Below are 15,861 nucleotides of genomic sequence, written 5' to 3' on the forward strand. Positions count from 1 at the left end.
CATTCGCTCCACATCACCTCGGAGGACACCACATCGCTCCGACTCAGCCCACCGCCACGCCCACAGGGTCGCAAATAGATCCGAGGACAGCGAAGACACCTGGTCACGCAGTGAGACCTCGGGATACGGCTGCTTCATCACGTGCGTCAAATAAGCGAAGGTCGCGTTCGCGGAAGCTCAGGAATAAGCGACAAAAGAAGAGGTATTCGCGGCGCAAGTCACGACGTTCGAGGCGGCACTCTATATCTATGGCGTCAAACGAGGAATCGGAAGCTACTGCTGAGAAACCAGACTCTGCTGTCTCCGCCAGCACGCCTCTTGGAGATGACAGCTCGCGAGACATCCTTCTCCAAGAACGTGTACGGGCTCCCCAGCCGGACGTGAAACCCTTTGCGAGTTTGGGAGAGCTGGAGAGCTACTTGGGCAACTACAGCAGGCGAACGTACCAGGTTTGTCATATTTATATCTCAGACTGCACCACAATTCATAGAATGTGTACCAATTCGAGACTCTAACTAACTATTTTTTGTACTCCGTAGTTGTACTACGTGCGTACTGCGACTCCGGCTAAGACGCGGAACGACAGGATCAAAACGAACCAAACATCGTGCAAAAGAATTCCAGAGGAATTAAAATTCTACAACAAAACGTTCGTGTGTACACACCACGGTAGTCCAAGGCGCAGCCGCAGTGCTGAAAAACGTCCCAAGCAGCACTCGAGGAAGATTGGTTGTCCCGCTCAGGTGGAGTTCGCTCTGTTTTCTGCCAACGCCGAGGATTGTAACTCAGAAACAGTGTCTGTTGTGTCTAGAGTAATGCCTGTGTTAGGGATATAGGAGACTGGGAAATTTACATTACGAAGCAGATCACTTTGCATAATCATGGTCTCAGCGCAGAGTCGTATGAGACCTACCATGAGGCTCGACAAGTTTCTGACGAAGAAGTACTTTCAACTGTGCGTACACTCCATCGAGCCGGGGCTGATAGAAAGAGGATCCTCGAATACATTACCGAGCATTCTACCGTCGAACCGACGATGAAAGACGTCCACAACCTGGTGGCTAAACTCAAGCGAGAGTCTTACAATCTACCGTCACTGGAGGGGCGGATTAAATCCATTTTGAAGGATTTTTCTACCAAACCCGGGAATGTAACTCGGGTGTTTCAACCGAGGGGTGAGAATGAGAATTAATTTCTCATTTCACTAAATTATTAATGTTTTGGGGGGGGTGTCTTTGCAGGAAATAGTCGAGTGCATATACATTCAGTCCGCTCACATGCGGCAGCTGTTTAACACTTTCCAGTGGTGCTGCTGATAGATGCTACTCATGACACCAATTCATCAAACTATAAGTTGTTAGTTTTATGATTCACGACGCTATGGGGAAGGGACAACATGTTCAGGTACAAATTAAAACGAATTGTCTGTGATTGTGTACCAGTCTTAGACTGTGCATTGTTTTGAATCATTCACTAACACGTTTTATTGCCTATATACAGCACAGCTTGCTGCAAAACGAAAGGAAGGAAACGTTGCGATTGGCGTGTGCTCAGTTCAAGGAGAGTTGTCCTTTGTATGATTCGCTTGTTGTTATAGTTGTGGACAAGGACTTCACGGAGCTGTCGGTTTTAGAAGAGGAGTTTCCTGGCGTCCGTATATTATTATGCCACTTTCACGTTGTTAAGTATCTACAACAGGAAGTTGCCAAAGAGAAGTACAACCTGGACGCGTGCACACAAAAGAAAATGAAACGATTGATACAGCTGCTGGTTAGTACACGTTCGAAAAAGAACTACGACGATGTGATCTCAGCTATGAAAGTAGTATTACGGGCGGAAGCTAAAGTGCAGCTATGGTTTGACTATTTTGATCGGAACTGGACAAACTGCACGAATCCGTGGAGGTCTATTAATTGGGGGAACGTCCCGCATATGGGAAATCGGACTTACAGCCGGCTTGAGTCCAGCTGGCAGAAAATGAAAACGCTGGTGAATCGATCCACCGCGCTTGATGACTGCGTCGTCTCTGTTTTGTTTTTTTTGGCAAACTGTGAAGGAGAAAATGTGGCAGCGGGATGTTAGCAAAATTGGCGTGAGCACGAATGCGCAATATGATGCGGATATGAATGCTTTGACAAACACTGTTTCGGATCATGCCGTACAACTCGTTAAGCATCAGTACGACTTTGCACTTCTACCCACGACTAAATATCGATATTATTCCATGGGCCCCTACATCATGATGCAGTACACAGCAGCTACAGAGGAGGGCATTCAGGAAGAGTATATGATGAATCCACAGGTGTTGACTTGCTCGGGTATTTTCCGCGTGACGAGGCTTCTTCCCTGTCGCCATATCATATACTACCGAAAGGCAACTGGCAGCTGCGCTCTTGTTCCCGAGAGCATTCTTCATCCGCGTTGGGTGTTTAAAAACTACAAAAAGCTGAAAAAAGAAAAATGTGAACCGGTAGGGCTCCCATACGAAGACAGAAAGATGCCCCTACAATTGGGTGGGCGTGCCAAACCGCAGAACGAGAAATTCAACGAGCTGCTACATGTAGGCAAGTAGGTTGCTGACATTGGAGCTACTTGGGGCACCACCGCGCACGAAAAATTGAAGCAGGAGTTGCTGAAGGTTTTGAATGCTGTTCGGGCCCTCGTGTTGCGCCAACAGGTCATGATTGTGCCAGGAATGAGCTGATGTCTACCTAAGAAAACAAGTTTGATTCGTCAAGTGGATCACACTTTGAAAATGTTTCACAGTCTGAAACTGTACCCGAACACACCAACATTTTTCCAGCCACTCTTCGCGATTCCTTACACCAAGACACCGACTTGCAGCAGCTTGAAGAGAAAGAAGTCGTGTGCGTAGACCCGAATGAACACGCTGAGTTTCAGCGCGTCGAGGAACGTGATATTGAATCTCAGAGTGCTGCATAGTCGGATACACGTGCACAACCTAAGACTATACAAACGGAAGAGCAGGTGGAAGCGTGTACAAGAGAGCACACTGAGGCATCGTCGGATCCAGAAGGCTCTCAGCCCAGTTCCTTGCATGGTCCCCCTCCAAGAAAAGAGCAGGACACGCTAAAGCTGCCAGAAAAGCTTGCAAGGAAGCCGGCAGAGAAGGTCTGAATCAGACGTCAAGGTTGGGTCAAAGCAGTGGCGGATGGACTAATGCCTTCTATGGCCAAAGTGCAGGCCGCCCAAGACACAGGTTTTCGGTACAAAACCGAAAAGTTCTGAGGGGAATGACGGTGCTGAATTAGACACACTCCAGCCAAATTTTAGTCGCCGTGAAGAGGAAAATGCAGTGCACAGATGCCACGACAATTCGATCTGTCCTCCCTACCGAAAAAATCGAGTCGTGCCAAGCCCAGATTGCTTTTTTCCAGAATAGGTGGTTTAGTGATTTCGATCAAAAAATCTCTACTGCTGCCGTTTCAGTTAAAACGGGCGGAGTTGTATACGACTCTCAAATGCTGAAGGCAATAAACTCGTGGCACTTAGCAGTTCAACGATTCAACGAGATCCGAGAGACCATTTAGTGGATAAATAACGTAGACTTGACGGGGTGGAATCCCGATGATAGCTGGTGGAACGGTTTACTTTTGTTCGAAGAACTGGAGACTCGTCTGGAGGATATCGACGTTTTTGGCGACTTCTTTTGGGTGACCACTCTACACGATCACTGTTTAGTAGAGCTGTCGTGTATGGACCTTGCGCTTAAGGCGCTGATTAGCCGGTATGGTGGTGACCATGATATTTTTGCTGTTCGTCCTACGTGATAAGATATCCCGAGTTTGATCGAGAGGCAATCAGTAGTTTGGCACCAGATTCGATCTGCAGCAGAACAGAAAAAGCTGTGGATTGATGACGCTCGTGGTAGTGTCTCCGACGAGCGACGAAAACCAATTTGGCTATTTGCTGTGATCCTGTACCGAAATGAACACTGGTGTGCAGCAGCAGTAAATTTTGACGACCTCACGATCACGGTGTTTGACCCGCAACGCACTGGAGACAGATTCAAGGCGCTGCAAAAGTATCTGCATGCCAATTTGGTGCCGCTGCTACCGCAGCCCCCGTACCCAAAGCGCTACAGGCTCAAGCAACTCGAATGGATGACGCAGGTCGATTCCTACAACTGTGGCGTCTTCGTGATTCTGTTTTTCGACATGGTTCTGCTAGACGTCGCTATAGTGGGGTCTGATTCGGCGTCCGAATCTACCATATCGATGCAGTACTTTCGATACCGTTTCATTAGCCATTTATTAAGCTTAATGTGAGCTCAGGTTCCACACTAGTGTAATTGCTGCTAAGTCTGAGCACTGTAATTTTTAGTTGGCCGTGAGCACACTTCATGAAAATCACCGCGTTGGAGATCTGTTTTGTACTTGCCTAAGTCCTTGCTAAGCACGAGATCGATCGTTTTGAGGCACGAGCTCGCGCATTTCTGATTGTGCAGTACGCTCTGTAGCACTGCCCTCGTCGTCTATGCAGAGAAACCTGTGTGCCAGCTGGCAAAGAGCTCAGTCTCTGGAGTGAATCCTGACGTCCATATGGTTGTGCTATTCAACACATGGTGAGACTATCCATCAGAAAGGACTCCGGACTATGTAAGACTGTGCGTGATTCTGTATGACTCTGCATAAAGTGCTGATTCATAGCCCCCAGACTGTGTACGCAGTCTCTCTCCCCGTCCTGCCGCTATGAAAGCCTATCATCGATGGATGGGCGGGGTCGACGTGCACGACCAGCTTCACCTGCAGCGCTACCCGTTGCAGTTATCTTTAAGATCTGAGCAAGTTTTGCAAGAGGGCTAACTGAGACAGGATTGGCGTTGCTAGCCTCTATGGCTAGTCAGCGTGACGAGCAATGCGATATGCGTTGAGGGCGCGTTGTTTCTTGAGGATCGTGTGCTTTGAGGCGCGAAGCTGTGATTGCATCTTGTGCAGTTGAGCACAATTAGGAATTGAGTTTCTGGCCAAAATACTTCCTTTTTCGAATTCACCCTCGTATACGCGCCAGCACAGGGTTCACGCGCGATTAGCATCTCCATTTGGCGGGGGCTAAATGGAGCCTCTCGTTGTGGTGCCACCTTGAAACACACGGCATTGATTGCGTTATTTCCGACTTTGAACGGAGTACTGACGTAGATATGTGAAGATTTGTAAAAATTAATATTCGCACTTTGTTTGATTGCGAACGGTCTTTGTCCTAACATTTCCTTACTGTAAACCATACTAAATAATAAGAACGTTTCTTGCTAAAATTAAAGATAAAAAATCCTAAAGAAATATGTTTTAGCTTTTATTTTTCCGGATCACTCCCAGAAGACTTATTAGCCTTAAAATGCAGGCCAAGAGTTTCGTGAAAGACATGTTGATTGCAGAAAGTGGAATGGTCAAAAAGTGCGTATGATTAAGTACGCAGTTGCTTTGCAATGACCTTAAAAAGAACAGGTTTGCACTGTCACCGACGAGGACTTTGCTCCATGAGCTGCGAATCACTGCTGGTGTTGAGGGTAGAAAACGCACAATCACATCAGTATTCGCACACATTTGAGACTGCGTCAAACAAAACGATACGTACGAACCATTTAGAGTTATCGAGGTAATCGAGCTATTATCGATTAAGTTGGCCAATTGATTTTCGCACTTAACCGGAACTGTGACATTTGGCATAAACTTCCATCGAAAAAAACTGTAAAACTACCCTTATTCAATTGCTTTTAACAAGGGATTTTAGCTCACAGCGTCATTGAAAAGTAAAATTCAAGTAGGTGGATAAATTTCCCTACGTTTGAAAAATAGAAAAAGGAAACACCCCCACTCCCCCCTTTCACCCATCCTCCGCCAATTCCAAGCCTTTCATTTCAGATTCCAACCCGAGAATGGAAAGTGCTGCGTCGTCGTCGAGCGCAGAATCTGAGAGAGACCAAGCAACGGCGGCTTCCCCCCACACTCACATCCCTTCTACAGCTTCAGAGTGCGCGCCATTTATGGTACAGCTCTACTACACAAGCTGGGACAGCATTTTCGCCGCTTTGACTGAGTATCAAAACGCTACTCATCAAGTTTTCGCAAACGAACATCGACAAGTGTCGCTTCACGCAGCGATGAGCTGAACAAACGAGGGACACTGACGCCTCATTTCTAACAAAAGTCCGATTCCGGTGAAACATATACGTCCCCGATGGAGTCTCTCGTGTCCACTCAATATCCCGGTCAATGAAGATAAGTCTGTTGGTGATGAGGCTGCGTGTAGTTTGTTTCGAGTAAGTGAATCTTCCCTAACGGCGTCTCGGCACAGTGTCCTGAATGGAACGAGCAAATTTCGAGTATCGCATGATATTGCGACGCGTATTGCCGATATCAAGAGTCGTAACGGTACTCCGGTTTTCCCGAAGATGTTGGCATCTTTAAACGTTTTGAGGAGATTATTATCGATGGTGATGCTCCGTTTGTATCGGACGCTACTGTTTGGTCGGAGAGATTGTCTACACTCGATCCAAATCTCTCTCAGATATCGTCGCTATAGCCTACAAATGAAGAAAATTTGAGTCCCAGTAGCGAGGATGCCCCCTCCCAACTATCGTCGCGAAGATGTCAAGTGAAGTGTCCAGAGATGAGGCTCACGTAACAGCAGGAAGCTACACATACGAAGTGGCTTCATCCTTAGACGGAGTGAAAATCTGCAAGACACTCAGCCGTTGTGACAATAACAAAGCATCACCTAGACGGAGTGACATCCTTCGCAAGGCACGCCGACGGAGTGTCAATAACAGCTGGTCCATCAGACGTAGTGGCTCGCAAGCAGGACCCTATCGTATGTCTACGAGATGAAAAGGCTGTCGATATGTCCTTACCAGCAAAGAGGCGTAGGCAAGTGGATTCAAACCAGCGCTCCAACTGTAGTGAGGATTTATCTTTCTTTGTGTCTAAGAGTACCAAATGCAGAGGTCGTCCCAAGATCAGAAAGTCCCAGAAGAAAGAAACAAAACGACAACGAATGCACAATTTGTGCAAAGAGGCCTTAATCCTTATACAAGGGACACTTGTGTCAGTGGCTACACTCTCCAGCATATCTAGAGTAATGAAGTCAACATTCAGTTATGAGTCTGCCCATGAGATGCTAGCTGGTTTTGAAGTCAAGATCCTCAGCTCAAGAAAGCAAGCGATCGCCAAGTTAATTTCACCTCAAGAGTGCGCAACTGGCATAAAGTTTTCTTTCACAGAAACCTTTGTGGCTAAGTGCCGTCGACAGTTGAAAGAGTACGCAAAATCGCTTTCAGATTCCAAAGGAAGTGTCGACATCCGAGTGCCAAAAATTGGTGTATTTAGCAGCAATCATCTGGACATCATGGCGAAATATCATGAAGTGATGCGTACTATGGCAGTTGTATCGAAGACCACGGAGTGGGTAAGAGCTACATCGCTAAATCGGCTATTGATTCCGGCTGGTCTAGACGAGTACGCAGATTTTGACAAGGATAAAGCAACTGCGGCAGTTCAGAGTTTGCAATTGACGATGAGCTAGATTTACCGTTCGTAATGACTCTGTATTACGGTTTCGAGAGGATCAATGGCTCAATGGCGACTGCACTATGCACGGACTTACTAATCTTCAAGAAGAATTTGGTCCAATTGGTATTATTTCCCCGGCCTTCTGCGGAATAGAAGACATGACTGGAAAATACAAGATCATCGCAGGCAGCGAGCCGTTCCACAGCTAAAATCGTTTCGTGCTTCTTCCATTCCATCTTGACAAGAATCACTGGTGTGGCGCGGTATTTGACCTTAAATCAACACCTCAAACTCTACAGTGTTTGACCCTCAGCAGCAGAAGAAGCACTATGACGAATGCGAAAGTATAATCAAAGCTCTGTTCGAAGAGACCGCGAGCGCCATGGTCACGCAGCGAGAAGAAAACTTGAAGCAACTGGATAGTCACAGCTGCGGCCCGTTAATGCTACTTTTTTCGAGTGCGTTGTGCGTGGAATAGCCATACCAGCCTCGCCTTCCAATGGCCTTCTACGCTACATTCGAATGCGGTGCTTACTGAAGACACTACATGTTTAGAAATACTTTGCAAAAAACCACTAAAAAATGACTGAGTTTTACTACCCCTTGCTTCTTTATTGTTGCTTTCACAGTGCACACAAAGAGGTCAAATTGATGCGGAAGAGGGGACGACAGTGACGTTCATTTTCCACTACTGGCAGATCTGGTTTCCTTTCTGGTTGGGCTGCGCACGACAATGAGCGTGGTCTCAAACGTGATGGAGCCCGTGTAGGTCGTACCCAGGCGTGTGCTGCTGGTCGTGGTGTTTACCGGCAGGGTGTAAATGGTCGTGATGACCGATAATTTGAATCAGTGGATGGTTGGCAACATTTTCTTGATGGTTACGAGGTTGGTGAGCGCTATGGATGAATATGATAGTTTATCGGACCATACTTGAATTTTGGATGGGTATATACTGCCAATTACCTGCCAGAAAAAATCACCAGCCAATCACAGTTAATCTAAATCATGATTTAAACCAATCGAATGTAGTAGGTCTAGGTGAGTCATCCAAGCCACCCGATCGGACGTATCAAGTCCGATAAAACTCTAAAATATGTGTATGTTCATTCAGTTGTCAAGTAGTAGACGTATCACTTTCATATTCCTCTTTATCGGGCCTTCGCGATGGGTTTGGAGGAATTGCAACCTGGCAACACATTGCGGGCTAAGGCAACTGCTGTCGCAGCATTTTCCAAGTTTGTAAAGGCTGAGGATGTTGAGGAGGAATACGTGAAGAAATGTATTGAGGAGGATGAGAGTGGCAAGAGCTTTGTGTGCGTCATGGATAAGTTTGGAATCTATCTTGCGTTTAGTGAAGGAAAGAAGGGTAAATTGCTTGTAATGGGCTCTCCCAAGTTACATATGTAGGTAGTTTTATAGGTTCTTTGTAGTGGCTCACACCATTACATAAGTAGGTAGATTTGCATTACAAAAGTTGGTGCAGCAGCACACGAGTAGCGTGTGCTGAACTGCCGTCACCTTATTGGTTGAAATATGGGGAGCCAGACCCATAATCAACCAATAAGGAGTTGACGTGTATTTGAGTGGTCAGGGCAAGCTGCCCTGGACCTAAATAAAAACAGAGTTGGTTTTCTTTCAGACTAAGTGCTTGGTTTCAGTATCACTGGACTTGTACGCTTCCTCATCACTACGTGTAAGCAAGTAACGGACACCCCAGGCCCGTTACATTGCTGGCACGAAACACTGCAATGCAGTATTACCGCCAAGCCAAAATTTGGCTCCCTAGAGCAATTTCCCTCAGCACCGAGCTTCGCTAGAATCGCGGCTGCTTAAAATGGGAAAAACTCTAGATAACTTTTGTCTGAAAAGAGATGGTGGTGGCTTCGTAGCAAAGGCCCCACCATGTACAAAGGCTGACTTGAAAAAAATGGTTGTGTATTTGTATGTCAATGCATGTTCTGAGAGTGACTACCAAGATGCTGCTCTTCTGTGTCTGCTCTGGTACCTGTTCGGGCGAGCTTCGGACCTGTCGATGATCAAGAAGCGGAACATCTCTATAGATGCCGCCAGTGTCTTCTTCCTTCGCTTGGTCCGTGTGAAGACGTCGAAAGAACAAGGTTTGTCTCTCTTCCCCGACGCCGACTTTGCAACGTGCCCCTTGCTCGCTGTTGCTCTCGCCCTCTCCGTCCAAGCAGCACCGTGCCCAGCTCTCATCGGGAACCTTCCCGACCAAGTGCAACAAACGCCGACAATACTATCACCTGACGTGCCGCTCGTGAAACTCCTGAACGCACCACCGGCGACCTCTGGTCTTGCTACGCCTGCTCCTCCTCCTCCTCGTACTGCTGCGGCCCCGACAATCTACGCACATGTCAACCGTGTGCTTGATCGCGTGGCCCCTGCCACCGGTGTGTCAGCTGCTCTCACGTCGCACTCATTCCGTCGTGGTGGGGCCCAACATGCCAACGGCTGCGAGAAGATGACCGCGCGCTGGATCTTTGATCGCGGATCTTGGAACCTAAGCACCACAAACAAAGGATTCAACTACATCTTCACCACAAGTAGAGAAGACCACATGATTGCCAAGGTATTGAGTGGATACAAACCAGAAGACGTTGTCCCTCTCCAAGACCTGTCCAGCTTTGACGCAGACACGCTTGACGCGATTGCCGAGTTCCAACGAGTCTTGTTCGCAGCTTGCTACCAACTTGAGACGGAAAGCTTCAACATCAACCGGAAGGTTCTGGATGTCCTAACCGCTTGCGTCGTTAGGCACTATCCCGTCGTAAAGGGCTTGAATCCCGACAGTCCAGCGGTGCAACGACTCGAAACCTGTGTTACGCAGGCTGGACGTACGCTTCCGGACCTCTTAGCCTGGTCTACGCATCTTGCAGGAGCGCATCATTCCTGTAAAGACAACATAGAAGCATCCACCTCACCATCCATGCCAATGGAACCAAGCCAAGAACAGAAGATCATCGAGCACCAGGCCACTGTCATTAAACACCTTATCGAAAATTCCAAGCGCCAAGACGCCCGCATGGATCTGCTTGAGGCAAAGCTTAACGGTGATCCTGTAGCTGAAACGCGAAAAAGAAGCATTCAAGATGAAGACGCCACAGATGTGAGCAAACCAAGCAAAAACAGCGTAGAGGATCAGCAACCTACCTTCATGCGACTTGGTTTACCTGGTACGCGCAAGAGCCACGCTGGTACGTCGAAGCACCGAAGCAGCAGCGCTCGAAGGCCAAGCTGCTAGTCGCGTACATGAAGCTGTTCCTCGACGACGGCTTTGTTCTCAGCCAAACCTCTGCGGACTACCGCGACCGAGTTCTGGAACTGGGGAAGCGCGCCGAGAATGCCGCACTCACGTACTTGAAAGGCAAGCACAGCATCAACTCTCGCGGATCGAGCGCGGTCCTCAAGCATCTCCAGCGGGTCCACTGCGCCGGCGCGCTAAATGCCAAGATCCAGCGCCACCGTCAACTGCTCCAGACAGCTGCAATCCAAGACCCGTCTCCTGGCTACACGCAGGACGTTCTTGAGGAGGTTAGTAAGTAGAACAAACATTTATATGCAAATACATTCACCCTTCCTCACAGCATCAAGCTATGTCGACCTCAACACACGTATGCAATCACCTTTCTTGCTGATCTCTGCTGCTCACGAAACTTGATCTTCGCTACAAGGCCTCTAACCCAAGCATAAGCAATAACGATGGCCCGATTTGAACAGGCATCCTCAAGGCCGAAACCTTGCGCTCTCCCAGTTGAGCTACATCGTTGGAAGGGGGGGGGGTCAGAGGCGAACTGGAGGCTTGGAAGCCCGTGAAGCCCGTACGGGAGATCAGCGTAGTTGCGATGAAAAAAAGTAAGACTGACCGCCAACGTTTGCTGTCGGCGACGGATTGACTGAAAGTGAGAGGCTGCAAACCATTCGATACGTGTAGTCTAACGCAATTACAAGTGGCACGTTTTTACTGGCAGATAATTAACCAATAAGCAGTAGTAGCTCTGATAACTGGCTGTCGTCAATCTTAATTTACCGGACAGATGCAAAATTCTCCGGACGATCGTGGCGATTCTGCCTCATTGTTAAATTTGCTAGCTCATGCGCACGTGACTCTCATGCCAAAAATGCATAGAAAAATAAAATAGTGATATTCTCAGCCGGCGTTTCAGGCCATCTATAAAACAGTCTGTTTGACCACTCTTTGGCCTTTTGCGTCATTTCACATCAGGCATGCCCTCCCCTAAACCTCGTACCTATCTGAGATAAACTGTGTACAATACATAGGTCCGATAAGGTCATCCGGTCCGATAAATTTTGGTATGGATGAATATGATAGTTTATCGGACCATACTTGAATTTTGGATGGGTATATACTGCCAATTACCTGCCAGAAAAAATCACCAGCCAATCACAGTTAATCTAAATCATGATTTAAACCAATCGAATGTAGTAGGTCTAGGTGAGTCATCCAAGCCACCCGATCGGACGTATCAAGTCCGATAAAACTCTAAAATATGTGTATGTTCATTCAGTTGTCAAGTAGTAGACGTATCACTTTCATATTCCTCTTTATCGGGCCTTCGCGATGGGTTTGGAGGAATTGCAACCTGGCAACACATTGCGGGCTAAGGCAACTGCTGTCGCAGCATTTTCCAAGTTTGTAAAGGCTGAGGATGTTGAGGAGGAATACGTGAAGAAATGTATTGAGGAGGATGAGAGTGGCAAGAGCTTTGTGTGCGTCATGGATAAGTTTGGAATCTATCTTGCGTTTAGTGAAGGAAAGAAGGGTAAATTGCTTGTAATGGGCTCTCCCAAGTTACATATGTAGGTAGTTTTATAGGTTCTTTGTAGTGGCTCACACCATTACATAAGTAGGTAGATTTGCATTACAAAAGTTGGTGCAGCAGCACACGAGTAGCGTGTGCTGAACTGCCGTCACCTTATTGGTTGAAATATGGGGAGCCAGACCCATAATCAACCAATAAGGAGTTGACGTGTATTTGAGTGGTCAGGGCAAGCTGCCCTGGACCTAAATAAAAACAGAGTTGGTTTTCCTTCAGACTAAGTGCTTGGTTTCAGTATCACTGGACTTGTACGCTTCCTCATCACTACGTGTAAGCAAGTAACGGACACCCCAGGCCCGTTACATTGCTGGCACGAAACACTGCAATGCAGTATTACCGCCAAGCCAAAATTTGGCTCCTAGAGCAATTTCCTCAGCACCGAGCTTCGCTAGAATCGCGGCTGCTTAACATGGGAAAAACTCTAGATAACTTTTGTCTGAAAAGAGATGGTGGTGGCTTCGTAGCAAAAGCTCCACCATGTACAAAGGCTGACTTAAAAAAAAATGGTTGTGTATTTGTATGTCAATGCATGTTCTGAGAGTGACTACCAAGATGCTGCTCTTCTGTGTCTGCTCTGGTACCTGTTCGGGCGAGCTTCGGACCTGTCGATGATCAAGAAGCGGAACATCTCTATAGATGCCGCCAGTGTCTTCTTCCTTCGCTTGGTCCGTGTGAAGACGTCGGAAGAACAAGGTTTGTCTCTCTTCCCCGACGCCGACTTCGAAACGTGCACCTTGCTCGCTGTTGCTCTCGCCCTCTCCGTCCAAGCAGCACCGTGCCCAGCTCTCATCGGGAACCTTCCCGACCAAGTGCTGCAAACGCCGACCACACTATCACCTGACGTGCCGCTCGTGGAGCTCTTGAACGCACCACCGGCGACCTCTGGTCTTGCTACGCCTGCTCCTCCTCCTCCTCGTACTGCTGCGGCCCCAACAATCTACGCACATGTCAACCGTGTGCTTGATCGCGTCGCCCCTGCCGCCGGTGTGTCAGCTGCTCTCACGTCGCACTCATTCCGTCGTGGTTGGGCCCAACATGCCAACGGCTGCGAGAAGATGACCGCGCGCTGGATCTTTGATCGCGGATCTTGGAACCTAAGCACCACAAACAAAGGATTCAACTACATCTTCAACACAAGTAGAGAAGACCACATGATTGCCAAGGTATTGAGTGGATACCAACCAGAAGACGTTGTCCCTCTCCAAGACCTGTCCAGCTTTGACGCAGACACGCTTGACGCAATTGCCGAGTTCCAACGAGTCTTGTTCGCAGCTTGCTACCAACCTGAGACGGAAATCTTCAACATCAACCAGAAGGTTCCTGGATGTCCTAACCTCTTGCGTCGTTAGGCACTATCCCGTCGTAAAGGGCTTGAATCCCGACAGTCCAGCGGTGCAACGACTCGAAACCTGTGTTACGCAGGCTGGACGTACGCTTCCGGACCTCTTAGCCTGGTCTTCGCATCTTGCAGGAGCACATCATTCATGTAAAGACAGCATAGAAGCATCCACCTCACCATCCATGCCAATGGAACCAAGCCAAGAACAGAAGATCATCGAGCACCAGGCCTCTGTCATTAAACACCTTATCAAAAATTCCAAGCGCCAAGACGCCCGCATGGATCTGCTTGAGGCAAAGCTTAACGGTGATCCTGTAGCTGAAACGCGAAAAAGAAGCATTCAAGATGAAGACGCCACAGATGTGAGCAAACCAAGCAAAAACAGCGTAGAGGATCAGCAACCTACCTTCATGCGACTTGGTTTACCTGGTACGCGCAAGAGCCACGCTGGTACGTCGAAGCACCGAAGCAGCAGCGCTCGAAGGCCAAGCTGCTAGTCGCGTACATGAAGCTGTTCCTCGACGACGGCTTTGTTCTCAGCCAAACCTCTGCGGACTACCGCGACCGAGTTCTGGAACTGGGGAAGCGCGCCGAGAATGCCGCACTCACGTACTTGAAAGGCAAGCACAGCATCAGCTCTCGCGGATCGAGCGCGGTCCTCAAGCACCTCCAGCGGGTCCACTGCGCCGGCGCGCTAAATGCCAAGATCCAGCGCCACCGTCAACTGCTCCAGACAGCTGCAATCCAAGACCCGTCTCCTGGCTACACGCAGGACGTTCTTGAGGAGGTTAGTAAGTAGAACAAACATTTATATGCAAATACATTCACCCTTCCTCACAGCATCAAGCTATGTCGACCTCAACACACGTATGCAATCACCTTTCTTGCTGATCTCTGCTGCTCACGAAACTTGATCTTCGCTACAAGGCCTCTAACCCAAGCATAAGCAATAACGATGGCCCGATTTGAACAGGCATCCTCAAGGCCGAAACCTTGCGCTCTCCCAGTTGAGCTACATCGTTGGAAGGGGGGGGGTCAGAGGCGAACTGGAGGCTTGGAAGCCCGTGAAGCCCGTACGGGAGATCAGCGTAGTTGCGATGAAAAAAAGTAAGACTGACCGCCAACGTTTGCTGTCGGCGACGGATTGACTGAAAGTGAGAGGCTGCAAACCATTCGATACGTGTAGTCTAACGCAATTACAAGTGGCACGTTTTTACTGGCAGATAATTAACCAATAAGCAGTAGTAGCTCTGATAACTGGCTGTCGTCAATCTTAATTTACCGGACAGATGCAAAATTCTCCGGACGATCGTGGCGATTCTGCCTCATTGTTAAATTTGCTAGCTCATGCGCACGTGACTCTCATGCCAAAAATGCATAGAAAAATAAAATAGTGATATTCTCAGCCGGCGTTTCAGGCCATCTATAAAACAGTCTGTTTGACCACTCTTTGGCCTTTTGCGTCATTTCACATCAGGCATGCCCTCCCCTAAACCTCGTACCTATCTGAGATAAACTGTGTACAATACATAGGTCCGATAAGCCGATAAATTTTGGTATGGAGTTCGTAGCAAGGACAAGTTCTTCTTACATTCCAGTAACAACCACTCCTGTTCAGTTACATTTGAGCGACATTTTGGCAGCTTGGCTGGTATATATTTAGTAAAATTTATTGAGGCTCCTACGTAATTTACGGACCGAAATGCGCACTTAAGTACTGTACAAAGGCACAAACCCGCTCTGTGACGCTGCGGCGGCGCGGCGCTAAACACTTCGACGTATGCCCTGAACTGGGGCCGCGCAGCACGGCGCAGGAAGGTAGTGGGGCAGCAGTGTACACCAAGGCATGTGGGCGAGAGTGTGGATGTATAAGGCGGGAGCCCTGAGGTCGTGGCCACGAATCGTGCTACGATCGTCTCTGGTGAGCCTCAATGACTGAGTGCTAAGTACTCTCGAGCGTATCAGTTATGAGGGCTAAGGTACATGTATACTCTCGTATGGGCGGGCGTGCAGTGTGAGCATTGGGCCGTGTGCGTGCACGAGTGCCGGGATCGCGTTCTAAAGCTCATATGCTTTGTTTATTGTGTCGCTATCAACTCTCGATCTATACGCACGTCTCGGTTCATGCTGGCATACA

The sequence above is a fragment of the Phytophthora infestans genome, genomic scaffold, assembly GCF_000142945.1.
Source record: "Phytophthora infestans T30-4 supercont1.269 genomic scaffold, whole genome shotgun sequence".
In the NCBI taxonomy this organism is placed as follows: Eukaryota; Oomycota; class Peronosporomycetes; order Peronosporales; family Peronosporaceae; genus Phytophthora; species Phytophthora infestans.